The 12,860-nt window shown below is 40.7% G+C and overlaps 1 protein-coding gene and 1 non-coding gene across 8 annotated transcripts in view; one reads left to right on the top strand and one right to left on the bottom strand.

Annotated features, from left to right (window-relative positions):
• Positions 1-804: 804 nt before the first annotated feature.
• Positions 805-911, bottom strand: LOC135270518 (U6 spliceosomal RNA). The gene has a single exon (XR_010338679.1). It is a non-coding gene; the product is annotated as a U6 spliceosomal RNA (small nuclear RNA).
• Positions 912-2,571: 1,660 nt separating this feature from the next.
• HEATR5A (HEAT repeat containing 5A) overlaps positions 2,572-12,860 on the top strand; it is a 136,817-nt gene continuing 126,528 nt past the window's right edge. For all 7 annotated transcript variants that reach the window (XM_064365765.1, XM_064365767.1, XM_064365768.1 and 4 more), the window contains exon 1: positions 2,572-2,655. The gene's annotated coding sequence lies outside the window, so the exon portion shown is untranslated. The remainder of the gene's footprint in view (positions 2,656-12,860) is intronic.

Below are 12,860 nucleotides of genomic sequence, written 5' to 3'. Positions count from 1 at the left end.
CCTGCATAAATGGTTACATCCAAGGCTGGAGCAGGATGAGCCTGAAACATCTAATTGCGCTTAGTAACTAGGGGAGTGCTGAAAGAATGATGGGGATGTATCAAAAGGGCACAGAATAGTAACCTGTTAATGTTGAATCTGGATAATGTGTATAAGGTATTTAAAGCTCTTTTAATTATTCTGTATTTTAAAAATATTTTACAATAAAATGTTTACAGAATTTAAAGCCAGTACAGTGGCTCACACTTGTAATCCCAGCACTTTGGGAGGCAGAGGCAGGTGGATAGCTTGGGACCAGGAGTTCAAGACCAGCCTGGGCAGCATGGCAAAACCTTGTCTCTACAAAAACAAAAATACAAAAAAAATTAGTCAGGCACAGTAGTGCACCACATTGTCCCTGCTACTCGAGAGGCTGAGGTGGGAGAATCACCTGAGCCCAGGAGGTTGTGGCCACAGTAAGCCATGATCAGACCACTGCACTCCAGCCTGGGTGACAGAGTGAGACCTTGTCTTTATATATATATATATATATATATGTGTATGTATATATATATATATATATATATATATATATATGTGCTGCCGAAGCAAGCACGAGAACATATATATAGACATAATTGCACTTTAGGTTCTGGGGTACATGTGAAGAACATGCAGGATTGTTGCATAGGTACATACATGGCAATGTGGTTTGCTGCCTCCATCCCCATCACCTATATCTGGCATTTCTCCCCATGTTATCCTTCCTCAACTCCCTACTCCCTGCTGTCCCTCTCCTAGTCCCCCCTAACAGACCCCAGTGTGAAAAATATGGAACGCTCCACAAATTTGCATGTCATCCTTGTGCAGGGGCCATGCTAATCTTTTCTGTATCGTTTCAATTTTATTATATGTGCTGCCGAAGCGAGCACGAGACCTTGTCTTCTTGTCTCAAACACACATACACAAAACACAGAAGATAGAATGAATGTGAGACCATGTCTTCTTGTCTCAAAAAAAAAAAAAAAAATTACACACACATCACAGAAGCTAGAATGAATGGGACCTCTACCCACCAAATTTGGGATAATTCAGCATCAAAATAAATAATGATAGAGATAGAATATTGGCTGGGTGCAGTGGTGTGCATACCTGTAGTCCAAGCTACTTACTTGGGAGGCTGAGGCAGAAGGATTGCATGAGCCCAGAAGGTCAAGGCTGTAGTGTGCACTATGATTGCACTATCGACATGTGAATAGCCACTTAGTCCAGCCTGGGCAACAAAGGAGGCCCTGTATTAAGAAAAACAAAAAAAGAAGAGAAAAGAGAGAAAGAAAGAGATTATAACTCATTTAACAAAATAGAAACCTGTGGATCCATACTAATATAAATACATTAATTGAAGATTTGATGAGAACAAGATATTTACAAATATCTTGAAAGGAGAGTTTCAGAGTCTCCCTCACAAAATACTTATTAATTTACAAAGGGGAAAAAGAAGTAACTACATTGGGGAAGCCTAACAGACACTACCTTATTAAACATCGGTAATGAGAGAAGTTAAAATTATGCCACCTGATAGGGTGCAACAAGAAGAAAGCAGCAACATTTCTGGAGTCCTGTCATACCTAGCTGAATGTAATCATGAGTAAATATCAGACAGACCCAAAGTGAAGGCCATTCTACAAAAACGACTGGCCAGGAATCTTTTAAAGTGTCAATAATATGAAAGTCAAGGCAAGACTAAGAGTTCACGTTCCAGTTTGAAGAGTAGGAAAGATACATGCTAAGTAAATACAATGCTTGATTCTGAACAGAATCTTTTACCATAAAGAACATTATTGGGACAATTGGCAAAACGCTGAATTACATAAATGTTTTGATTTTGGTGGTTATAATGTGATTGTGTAGAAGGCGCTTAGGGACAATGTGGCATGGGGTCAGCAATTTAAATCTCAATTCAGGGAAAAAAAGGTGTTTGTATTATACCTGCAACCTTTTTGTAAGCTGGAGATTGATTCAAAATAAAACTTGAAAAATGACATTCAAAATGCTGAGTGTAGTGGGAAAACGCATATGACCCGAGCTAAGAAGTTGTTAGTCTCAGTTCTGCCATTGACTTAGTATGTGACCTTGAGCAAGTCACTTTACCTCAGTCCTCAGAGTCAAGGCTCTCTAGGGTCCCTTCCACGTCTAACACTACACCATCTACACCCACAGCACTGGCCCCGCCTGAATTTCTCCAGGCCCTTTACATGTCCCGGAGCTGCACCCAAGGACTCTGACTTGCGATAAAAACAGGCAAAAATAGCTGTGGCCGGAATCGCCGGACTGAAAAACCGCTGTCCTAATCCTAACTTGAGCCGCTGTCTCCATCGTTCTTTCGATGGTGAAGCAGTTACGCCTGCGAGAGTGGGCGCTCGATGGCTCGGCGGCCAGCTGGCGGGGCCTTGGACCAGCGGCGTGGCGCAGGGCGCGCTCCCAATCGCTAGCTCCCGCCCTGCTAGCTGCTGCGAGCTTTCCGGCCACGCCCCGCGCGCGCCCCTCCCACCTCACTGCCTCGCTGTTGCCGCCGCCGGCAAATGCAGAGTTTGCTGGGGTTAGCGGAGCAGCCGGTAAGGTGGCGGAACACCGACAGGCGCTGAGCTGAGGAGGACACCCCTCCCTCCCCGAAAGGCAAGCAGTCGGGTATCCGCGGAGTGGGGGCAGCTCCGGGCGCAAGGGGGCGGTATCTGGAGCTGCCTGTTGGCTGGGAGGGAGGACTCACCGGGGCCAGCAGTGTGAGTTGAGCGCTCTGGGATCCCGAGGGTGGTCGCGGCAGCGGTGTAATCGCGAAAGAAGCCGGTGGGGGAACTGGTCGAGCGACTAGGTGTCCTGGCCTCAAGGGCCGGAGCCCGCCGAGGAGGGGCTGACTGGGGCGTGGGGTCAGCCGATGGGCAGTGCGGTTCGTCCTTCTTCCTCCTGGGCTCCGGGAGAGTCTGGCTTCACCTGAGCACAACAGGTAGGCGTGGACTCCAGCCAGCGGGAGCCGGGGACGCCCGGCGTGTGGGGAAGGTCAGGAGGTCGGAGCCCGCCTAGCCCGCGCGCCGCTCCCGGGACTCGCCCTGCGGCGTCCTCTGCGCCGCCAGTGGTCAGTGAGGAACGGCGCCCCGGCCTGGCCTTTGGGCGAGCTTCCTCAAAGTCCCGTTTGTTTTCTGCGGGAACCCTCAAGGCGTTCCCTCTCCAAGAAGGGAGTAGTGGAGAGTGTGGATATTTGCCTTCTAAGTGGAGAACTATTTTAGTTCTCGCCAGGTAAGAAAGCTTTTGCTGGGGTAGCATTTGCTTAGCGTGGGGAAACATTTGCTTTCATCCTACTCTCGGCCAACACGGCGTTATTTCAAGTGATTATAAAGTCTTTAGAAACTTTATGAAGTGTTTTATAGCGCTTTGTTTGTCACAGTAATGGATAACTCTGGCAAGTTAGGATAGTTTTCTTGACTGTCAAGTCAGATAATAGTAAAATGGCTTGAACCCCTATGTTAAAGGTCATAATTATCCATTGTTTTTATGTGCATTCATTTATTGGACACATATTCAGCACCTTTTTTGTGCTAGACACCCTTAAGGAATTTACAGCCTGAAAGAGATGTTAAAAGTTTAAGGAGAAATAAAGGGGCCCACAAGTACAATTAAGAACTTCCAGCGAAAATACTCAGTGAAATTACTTAAATTATAGGGAAAGCAGAAGTGTAGTTAAGCATTAGATGTTAAGCATTAGATGGATGGGGAGAGGAGAATTTTGTTTCATTTTCCAAACATTTTAGAAAGTCTGTCTTTAAGGACGTGATTTTAGATAAAAGCATGGACGCAGAGATTTGTGTTACATTTTAATACCATTGACTCCTTTTTCACTTAACTGGTAGACAGGCAGGATTTATAATATAAGAATAGTGACAGTTGGAGAATACTGGAGGATGAATTTGTTATGCCTTGGAATGCAGTTGTTTTACCTATATAAACTATAGAATAGGAAAAGACTCCTGAAAGTCAGGAAACATGAATTCCTGCTTAAGTTCCCTCCACTATTTATGGATGTTAGATTAGGTCACTTTATCTCTCTCTTTTTTTAATCTTTGTATCTGACTTTAATCACAGAAAATACATGACTCCAAGGTACCTTTTTAATTCTTAAATTATTAATTACAATTAACTACATTAAACTAATGAATATATTCTCTACAGAAAAAATTACTTTTTTTATTTGTTTGTAACTAATGCACTTACCTTTCTTCCTGCTTTATTTCAAAAAGGTTGAGGCAGTTTAGAATAATCTTTCTTAATTATGAGTAACATAAGGGTTAAATTCTGGATTTTTTTAAATTCTAAAATTATTTTATTCTAAATCCTGGTTAGGCAGTTTAACGACATCTGCATTTTTTTAAAAAAAGCTGTATTCATTCTTATGTGGTTCATTAATTATCTCATAGTGTAATTGAAGAGTTTGAACAATCCTTTAATGAGACCACAGTCCTCATATAAATAACACTTCTGCTTTTTCAGTAGACATTGAGAAACTGTTATTAAATCTCGTTTGAGAAATCAATTAACAGGGGCCAAAAAAATTAGTGAAGACTTGCCTGTGTCACTTAATTAAATCCCTTGTCTAGTTCTAGTGTTAAATTTTTGAATTAGAATAGTGCTTAGCAGTCTACAGCCTATGTGTCAAATCTACACTGCTGGCAGCTTCATAAAAGTTTTATTGAACGCAACAATGCTCCTTCGTTTATGGCCGTTCGGGTATTGTTTTTGAGTAGTTGTGATAGAGGCTCCCAAAGCCTAAAGTATTTGTTGTTTGGTCCTTTACAGAAAAAAATTAGTGGACCCCTGAACTAGAACTCTAAATGCTTAAACGCTAAATCTTTTGTAGGAGGAAATAGATTAAGTTCAGTTTTAATTCTTTTATTTTTATTTTTTTTTGGACAGGGTCTCGCTCTGCCACCCAGGCTATAGTGCTGTGGCACGATTTTGGCTCATTTGCAATCTCCGCCTCCGGGTTCATGCGATTCTCCTGTCTCAGCCTCCTGAGTAGCTGGAAATACAGGCACACGCCATCACACCCGACTAATTTTTGTATTTTTAGTTAAGACAGAGCTTCACCATGTTGGCCAGGCTGGTCTCAAACCTCCTGACCTCAGGTGATCCCCCTGCCTTGGCCTGCGAAAGGCGCCCAGCCTCAGTTTTAATTCCTAATCTTGTTTTCTCATTATAATGTCACGTAGTTATAGGATTCATAAATGCTTCTAGATCTGCAGTGTGTAATGACAGAGAAGGGGAATGGTTTTTCTGCTCCCTTACCTAGTATAAAGTTTTATAATTTCAGCAACTCTAGCCTTTTGTAATCCTATTACAAAGAGGAAGAGTTTTTATATGTTTCTCTAGCAACTCTCTAATTTTCAGTTTTCATTTAGATCTGGTATGGGAAATTTTTTTCGTTTAGTAAACTTCTCTCTTTTTACTGTGTCATTCATGGGCTTTATCATAAGCAGCAGCGAGGTACCTTTACTCAAAACAGTTTTTTTTTTTTCTTTTTTTTTTTTTTTGGAGACAGGGTCACTGGAGTGGAGTCAAGCAATCCTTCCACTTCAGACTCTGAGTAGCTGGGACCACAGGCACATGCCACCGTTCCCAGTTAATATTTTGTATTTTTTGTAGAGATGCGATTTTGCTATGTTACCCAGGCTGGTCTTGAACTCCTGGGCTCAGGAAATCTCCTCACCTCAGCCTCCCAAAGTGCTGGGATTACAGGTGTGATCCCATATGGCCTCAAAACCGTTTTTTAAACTGGAATCTAGTGATAAATCTAGTGGTTCCTAGTTGGTCATAAGCTCAGACAGAATATTATTGGAAGTGTAACTGAATAAGAAATTAAACATGTTTACAGTGAGAACCAAATGGAAAGTTAGAACTTTTTAAACAGATACCTAACAGATTGAAATTGGAGTATATATCCTGACACATGCTTGGGCTTTTTTTTTTTTTTTTTTTTAAATAGTAGCAACACTGGCTGGGCACGGTGGCTCAGGCCTATAATCCCAGCACCTTGGGAGGCCAAGGCAGGTGCATCACAAGGTCAAGAGATTGAGACCATCCTGGCCAACATGGTGAAACTCCGTCTCTACTAAATATACAAAAATTAGCTGGGTGTGGTGGTGCACACCTGTAATCCCAGCTACTCATGACGATGAGACAGGAGGATCGCTTGAACCCAGGAGGCGGAAGGTGCAGTGAGCTTAGATTGTGCCACTATACTCCAGCCTGGGCAATAGAGTGAGAGTCTGTCTCAAAAAAAAAAAAATTAGCTGGGCTGGGCACGGTGGCACACACCTGTATTCCAAGATACTCTGGAGGCTGAGACAGGAGAATTGCTTGAACCCAGGAGGCAGAATTTGCAGTGAGCCAAGATCAGGCCACTGTACTCCTACCTGGCAATGGAGGAGACTCCTTCTCAAAAAAAAAAAGTAACAACATGAAGATACTTATTTCTAGAAAAGAAGCATAATATAGCCATATTAAAGCACTATATTAGTTATCTGCCTAAGAAATTGGAGCTTCATTGTTGTGTGACAAAAATGAAGTAAAACTTGGAGAAGGTGATAATTTTAAATATTTAAAGCTGTACATATACTTTTGCTAATTTTAAAACCATCAGCCAGTGGTGGCTCATGCATTATAATCTTAGCATTTTGGGAGGGCAAGGCAGCCAGATCACTTAAGGTGTCAGGGGTTCGAGACCAGCCTGGCCAAAATGGTGAAACCCCGTACCTACTAAAAAATACAAAAATTAGCCGGGTGTGGTGGTGTACACCTGGAGTCCCAGCTATTTGGGAGGCTGATGTGGAAGAATCACTTGAACCCATGAATTGGAAGTTGCAGTGAGCTGAGATCCTGCCACTGCACTCCAGCCTGGGTGACAGAGTGAGACCCTATCTCAAAAAAAAAAAAGATAAAAATAAAATAGTATGGTGCTAATTTTACTAAATTGTTTTATGTATGTATTTTTTTCAGTAACTTAGTTGTCCTTTATTGCCCAAGTAATGCTTCTCAATAGGTAAATATGCAATAATTTATATACTTTTCTGTTGCATTTGGTGGTTTCTACATGTTGAATATATGCATATTTGTGTGCGTGTAAACAAAATAATACCTTACTCAAAAGAAATATTAATATCTTTTTTGTGTAAATAAAATTACCAGAAAACTGAAGTTACCCATTGAATCACCAAAACTCTTAAAAAAAATATTTTGGGAGGAAATCAGAAAAAAGCAAAGCAGATATACTTGTATAAAATCCCTTAGTCCTAATTCTAGAGACTAAAAGGCTCTGAAAAGTTTTTTCTTAACTCATTTGGTACCAAAACATGGCCTGAACTGATGCAAAAGTATTTACAGTTATTATTTATCCCATCTTATGTGTATATGAATCTTCCTATCTTTTGCTGCAGAAATATCAGTTAGTTTGATTTACAGAGAGCTGTCCCAGACACATGTGGGGATTTGATGTAATAGATGATATGTTTGCCTTATTCCATGGGTAGGACATGAAAGTAGCAGTCAGAAGGCAGAATAATATGGAGTTATTCCAGGGTTCTGTACTCGCAAAGTTAAGAGCCTAGCTGGACATCTGGCAGGGAGTACGAAGCAGTACCTGCCAAGGAAAGCCCTCAGGTAAGGCTCCAAGAGGTTAGAAATTTAGGTAAATTTTAGTTTAGGTAGCTAAATTTTAAGCGGTAGGTTGTGAATTAAAAGTAGGAACCATGAGGAAGAGCCAAGACGTTAGACCGTAGTGTGGATTATGGGTGAGTCTGTGAATTCTAACTGGAATGTAAGAGACATGAACAATTAGAGGAGAGGGAAAAGGAGGATTCTGAAGCAGGTAGAGTCTGATGGCTAAACTTGGGAGTCCTAGGTAGCAGATTACACATGCAGCAGATCTAAGGATTGACTCATTTTGAAAATGGAGCAGGAATTTCTGTCCTCTCCTATAAATCCTGATGTGCCGGAGGAATAATGGCATCTTACACACTTTGCTCCTGTATTAAGTAGCCCGATATCGCTCTGCTTTTAAAAATATCTATATTAAATATTTGTCTCTTCCATCTGTTAGCTTCCTGCTCTCAGCGGGTTTGCTCTTTTAATGTGTTTCTCTATTCTACTGTATCTAGAATCCAGATAACTGGATTATTAGTCATGTCTAAGAACTAAGAATGAATAGGCTTTGATGGATTTATGTCAGTAAAATCCATGAGTTCTGAAACTTGCTCTGTAGACTGTTTTTTTACTTCCTGTTACTGGAATTGCAGTTAGAGACCAAGTAGTGCAATTGCTAGCTAGTGACTTTCAGAAGGGTGTGGTGGGAGATACAAGAAAAGTAAAACTTCTTAACTTAAAATCTGCCTCTGGCATTCCTAAAGGTCCAGAATGAAATCTCCCTTCCATGTAGAGATTGGAGAGTTGGTGTGTGGAATGAAAAACATAATAAAAATAGTCAAGAGTAGCCAAAGTGTAAACTAATACTTTTAGTACTTATTTATTTACTGTCTAGATGGAAAGGGCTCTCTGAAAGCTGATGTCTCTGGAAGACGTAACACTGATAAAAATCCTCAAATTACTGAAGACATAAAAGTGAAGTGAAGAGAAAGAACAACAAAGTTAGAAGGATTGAATGTTTCAACGACTATGGCAATAGCTGTATTAGTAATACCAATGATTAATGTAGAGACTATATGAAGTAGTTGAAGGAATGTGGACATTAGACAGACATAGACATTACTGTCTTCTTCCACTTAAATAGCATTTCAGCCTTGGACAAATTTCTTAGCTCATTATATGTAAAATGAGAATAATAATATCTTAAGTTTCAGCATTATGAGGATTAAATGAGATAGTGAATTAAAAGGTTTTAGTAAGTAAATCTTCCAGAAATACTCATTTTTCTGTCACTGATGTATTAAAGTTGGTTCTTACTCCTCAGTCTTATCCCCCCTCACTCCCCAGAACACTTCCTTTTACACTTCAAGGTGTTCTGTTTCGTAATCTGGAAGGAGAATTGCTAGAAGCGGTTATAGTCCAGTTGGGGCTCCCATGGGTAGTCTCGCCATCCTGGAATCCAGCTTCTGCCATTTTTCTCATTGCTCACAGTAACGTGCAGTATTTTGGAAAAACAAGAAGGCAGAGTAAATTCAGCCCCCCACCTATAACCCTTTTTCACCCCAACTTATAAATTTCTTGTCCTGGTGTTAAATTCTTTGTCTTGGTAACTCCTGTTTTTTTTCCTGTTCCACCCTGACTTGACTATCCTAATAGGATGTGCTCCGCATCGGATTTTAGAGGGGTGTGTATTTACTGTTCGTATTGCCTCGTATTATGCAGTGGTAAGAGGCAGCATTCTTCCTGTTCCTACCAAGTTTGCAGGCAATATTCTTGGCATCTTGGTACGCTGTGTTTTCATTATACATTAAAATTAGGTATTAGTGCTGTGCTTGGGGCGTGTCGTAAGTTAGGTTTTATGGTATGAGTTAGAAAACATGGATTCATTTGACTGTGGGAATTCATCTTTGGAATTTCAGAAATCAAAATTTAAAATATATAATGTAACAAGTGATTTTTAGTTTGTAAAGAATGTGTATGTGAAAGTTACTTAACAGTATAGAATACACAAATTTTTAAGTGAATTGATAAATCCTAATTACACAAAGTTAAAACTTTGTATATTTGTCTCACTCTGTCACCAGGCTGGAGTGCACTGGTGCTGTCTCGGCTCACTGCAGCCTCTCCCTCCTGGGTTCAAGCTATTCCTCTGCCTCAGCCTCCCTAGTAGCTGGGACTACAGGCACATCACCACACCCAGCTAATTTTTTTGTATTTTAGTAGAGACAGGGTTTCACCACGTTGACCAGGATGGTAATTTTTGTATTAGTAGTTGAGATGGGGTTTCACTATGTTAGCCAGGATAGTCTTGATCTCTTGACCTCTTGACCTCTTGATCCACCTGCCTGAGCCTTCCAAAGTGCTGGGATTATAGGAGTTGTGAGCCACCACATCCGACCATCTTCTCTCTTCTCTTTCGCCTCTCCTCCCCTCCCCTCCCCTCTTTCTTTTGTTTTGAGATGGAGTTTCACTCTTGTTGCCTAGGCTGGAGTGCAATGGCATGATCTCTGCTTACCACAACCTCTGCCTCCCAGGTTTAAGTGATTCTCCTGCCTCAGCCTCCCAAGTAGCTGGGATTACAGGCATGCGCCACCACGCCCAGCTATTGTGTATTTTTAGTAGAGACCTAGAGACCGGGTTTCTCCATGTTGGTCAGGCTGGCCTCAAACTCCCAGCCTCAGGTGATCCACCTGCCTCAGCCTCCCAAAGTGCTGGGATTACAGGTGTGAGCCACCTTGCCCAGCCTCGTCTTCTTTCTTTATTTACATCTTTATGAGAAAATTCTGTTTATATAGCTAATTTGATCCAAAATATTAATCAGAAATGGCCTCTTTTAAGTAGAAATATGACATTGATAGTCATTGATAGTAGAAGTATGACATTATATATCCTTCTACTAATAATAAACATTTCAGGCCAGGCACAGTGGCTTATGCCTGTAATTCCAGCACTTAGGGAGGCCAAGGCAGGTAGATCACTTTGAGACTAGCCTGGCCAACATGGTGAAACCCCATCTGTACTAAAAATACAAAAATTGGCACACACCTGTAATCCCAGTTACTTGGGAGGCTGAGGCACGAGAATAGCTTGAACCTAGGAGGCAGAACTTGCAGTGAGCTGAGATCACACCACTGCGCTTCAGCATGGACAACAGAACGAGACTCTGTCTTTAAAAAAAAAAAGCAAGCAAGAAAGAAATTATTTTATAGTATGAATAAAAAAGAAATTTTTTGACTTGTGCTCCATAGTACACCAATCCTATGAGATTTCTGGCTGGGATAAAAAGAAAAAGATAGGGAGTAGGGGAGAGGCCTATAGTTAAAAATGTTTAGAAACATCAAATGCTTTATCTGCACATCCTCTTGGCAGTACGTAGTGCACATTACCATGTTGCATGTATGGAGAAACTGGCGAAGAAAACTGATAACGTGGTATTTCCCAAAACTGTTTCAACTTGGATTTCCCCCTCTTCCCACAAAATACATGTTGTCATTCTTTGGCAGTATTCCACAAAGTACTCTTGGTAAACACTGCTTTAACTAAAGTTTCTCTTAACATTTAAAACTTCTGCACTCGTAGTTTTCCTTACTTTTTTTTTCCCATTAAGCCTTTTGTACTCCTGTGCATTTGTAGTTTTCATGACAGACTAGTATTGTTTTGAATATGTCAAACTTTAACCATTTCTCTAGTGTTGGGCTTGTAAGTTCTTTCAAATTTTCACTGGAATTACAGTGCTGTAATTAATACCTTTTTTTTTTTTTTGAGACGGAGTTTTGCTCTTGTTACCCATGCTGGAGTGCAATGGTGCGATCTCGGCTCACCGCAACCTCCGCCTCCTGGGTTCAGGCAATTCTCCTGCCTCAGCCTCCTAAATAGCTGGGACTACAGGCACGCACCACCATGCCCAGCTAATTTTTGTATTTTTACTAGAGACGGGGTTTGACCATGTTGACCAGGATGGTCTCGATCTCTTGACCTCGTGATCCACCCGCCTCAGCCTCCCAAAGTGCTGGGATTACAGGCTTGAGCCACCGCACCCGGCATTAATACTTTTATACTTATATTTTCCTTTCTCTTCTTCTTTTTTTTTTTTTTTTTGAGATGAAGTCTAGCTCTGTCACCCAGGCTGGAGTGCAGTGACGCAATCTTGGCTCACTGCAACCTCTGCCTCCTGGGTTCAAGCGATTCTCCTGCCTCAGCTTCCCGAGGAGCTGGGATTACAGGTGTGTGCCACCATGCCTAGCTGATTTTTGTGTTATTAATAGAGACGGGGTTTGTTGGCCAGAATGGTCTTGAACTCCTGACCTCATGGTCCGCCCACCTTGGCCTCCCAAAGTGCTGGGATTACAGGCGTGAGCCACCATGCCCGGCCATATTTTCCTTTTTCTTATAAATTTTCAAAAGCTGGATGTTTTTGTCAAATGGTTTTGATACTTTTATAACCTCTGATAAATAATATTTTTTTCCAAAAGAGTTGAACCATTTGTACTGCCACTATTCGTCTTAAACTATTAGCTTTTCTAAAATCTCAGGATTGACTGTAAAAGTTTTTGCATTTTTTATATTTAGATTTAATATACAGTTTTGAACCATTCAGCTAAATTATTTCCTATTGAGCTTAAATCATTATATTGTTAACATTTCAAATTTTTAATTGATAGCCAATTTACTTGTAGAATTATTAAAGAGAATTTGAAAGACTAACGTTAAGTTCATAAGCAATAATACAATAGGTTTGAATTTCATTGTCAAAGATTTTTCTGTTTTCTCAGGGAAGTGATTTTTTTTTAGCCAAATTTTAAAATACTTTAATATAGGAAGAAGGAAGCAAGATATTTTACATTCAAAGATGGAATTGTTACAGACAAGATTTTATATTACCAAGTTATAACTGTGTTAAAGAACTCTAACATTATAAATGACTTGCTTCTTTCCTATTTACCCTGAAATTAGTAAAGTATACAAGTTAAGTGTCAGCAAACCAACTTTAGGATCCTGCCTAGAGATATGTAAAGTACTGTAACAAAAGGATTTCATTTTATTTATACCAGGGCAGCCTTCGTTAAGTAACATCTCAAGTGTGGCCTAATGCTCTGTGTAACTTGTGAGTTCCTATTTTTGTAATGTATAATTTTGCAAAGCCTAAATCACAAATGAAAATATGAGGTCAGGGTAGAATAATCTAGCTTCCTTCT

Source organism: Aotus nancymaae, unplaced genomic scaffold, assembly GCF_030222135.1.
Source record: "Aotus nancymaae isolate 86718 unplaced genomic scaffold, 86718_ANA_hifiasm-v0.15.2.pri h1tg000062l, whole genome shotgun sequence".
In the NCBI taxonomy this organism is placed as follows: domain Eukaryota; kingdom Metazoa; phylum Chordata; class Mammalia; order Primates; family Aotidae; genus Aotus; species Aotus nancymaae.
Note: the sequence above shows the minus strand (reverse complement) of the source record. Positions and strands in the feature narration are given on the sequence as shown.